The sequence below is a fragment of the Rhagoletis pomonella genome, unplaced genomic scaffold (assembly GCF_013731165.1).
Source record: "Rhagoletis pomonella isolate Grant_MI unplaced genomic scaffold, Rhpom_1.0 Rhpom_scaffold_00001, whole genome shotgun sequence".
Taxonomy (NCBI): Eukaryota; Metazoa; Arthropoda; class Insecta; order Diptera; family Tephritidae; genus Rhagoletis; species Rhagoletis pomonella.
Genome location: NW_023458555.1, coordinates 36993984 through 36996111, shown reverse-complemented (window position 1 = coordinate 36996111; position 2128 = coordinate 36993984). Strand labels below are relative to the sequence as shown.

General features: G+C 30.2%; 1 protein-coding gene across 1 annotated transcript in view; it reads left to right on the top strand.

The window, feature by feature from the left end:
- LOC118743738 (extracellular sulfatase SULF-1 homolog) overlaps nt 1–2128 on the top strand; it is a gene marked incomplete in the record, with an annotated part of 318030 nt that overhangs the window by 273008 nt on the left and 42894 nt on the right. The window contains 1 exon segment of the mRNA XM_036476504.1: nt 1592–1640.

Below are 2128 nucleotides of genomic sequence, written 5' to 3'. Positions count from 1 at the left end.
TTGGAGCGACGCGATCTAAATGATATACAAATGCTTTAAAAAAAAAAAAACTTTTTCGCCTCAGGTGCTGAATGGGAGAGCTTTTTTCCAAGACTTTTTTTCTATTCTAGAATAACAAAATTCTTTCGAACTATCCTGCCATGTGTCCTTCACTTGCTTTACGAAAGACTTTTTAGTATCTTAACAAGAATTGCCCTTTAAAACAACAAGGTCTAATTTTATAAGTAAATGTTTTTTGCATATATGTACAATTTTTTTTTACTATGCGCGAGGATGTATTCTAGGTGCAATTCTAAGCAAATTTGCCGAAGAAACTATGGGTCTAAAATCAATTTGGGTTTTGCCAAATTGTGAAAATAGGTTTCGAAGAAAATGTGAAAATTTTCACCATTGCGCTCTCTGATGGATATTTTAGGAAAAAGATAAGCGCAGGAATGTTTTCCTCATACCAAAAAACTTTTAATTTAAGCACATCTTTACAGCAAAATGCTAAGAAACCTATTTTCGGAATTTGGCAAACTTCAAATTTATTTTAGAGCCATGATTTCTACGGTAAATTTGCACGTAGAATTTTTCTGTGCTATACGCTCATAGTCGAAAAATCTGCCAAACAAATTGACCCGCCCAAATATACATATTATATTTTTTCACAATATTTTTTTTTTTTTTTCTCCAAGCTACTATGAAAAGACATTCATGCAGAAATATGCCATAATCCATTGCTATTAATAATATATATGAATATATACAATTTTGTCCCTGCCATTATTTTTCGATACATTAATTTTTGTTTTTTTCCTTAAAAATTGGACTTCACCATCAAGCTACTAAGTATCAAGTATTTAGTAAGCTGTAAAATATTTTACGTGCATTAAAGTAAACTTACGCGGTGGTAGTTTTGCGATTTTTATTTAACAATCCAGTGATCGAGCTTAAAGAAGTCACCGATAGATGAGACAAAAGATCTACTGCAAAGCCTTAGCGCATGCAGCTCGGTACGTTTAAAAGAGTTCCATTGACCTGCATCAAATTTTTCATATCGGAAAAATGCCGACTTATTCCCTTTGCAAACTAATAGATTTGGAATACAAATCTTTCCAAAAATTTCGAGAAAATCAAGAAACAGTCTTCTGAGATAAGTATTCTAGAAAGTATGTACGTAAATTTCACTATCCTACGTATACTAGGTGAAATTTTGTTTAGAATATATGATAACATAATTTACAACAATGAACATTTACAACTATTTTTACCGGAAAAATTAAAATCTAATAACATTGATCATATCATAATAGAAAAAAATTGTAAATAGAGATTTTCTACTGATTTAAAGTAAAGATCTTCCAAGTAAAGGCCTTCATATTGAAAAAAAATATTCTTTTGCTGATTTCCCTAGATACTACATAGATTATTTAAAAATAAGCCTCCCCCATTCTCTTACACAATATTTTATTATAAATATTTGTTTAGACATGACCAAGTGACAGTGATTGACTTTCATATTCTTTGCTCTTGTTTATTTACAGTTTGGAATTGCATCGCATTTCAAGTGGCCGCTGTGCGCAGAATTTTAAAAACAGAAAACTTTGTTGTTTATTTTGTAGACGTTATACGTGAGAAAAGCAGATGTTTTAAAAATTGTGAGTATATTTAAATGTAAATAAGCATTTTGTATGTACATCCATACATAAGTATGATTACTGTCAGAGTTGTTCACACAATACATATTTTGGATTAACCCTCTCTGTACAAAAAATCAGCTGCTGAAGCTAAAAATCTGAAAATTTGTTTACCGGCTGATTTTGGATCATTGATTTCAAAAATGCAATCAAACATTTTATAAAGCTCTTAGTTGTACAGTTATTCAGCGTCTATTATATTCGACAGTGTTACTATAGATTTGTAAAGAGGGGAGTGATATCAATAATTTTTCTTTTCTTGTTTTGCGAAATATATTTAAAAACTGAGAATGTTAGGTAACCTTTTTTGGGATTTCTATTCCATCGAAAAATAATTATTTGTTCCTATATATCACACTATTCAATTTAGACTTTTGTGACACTTTTCACATTTATGAAAACACACGGTCAACTGAATCTCGAAAATACAGTAAAAGAAATGCGATAAA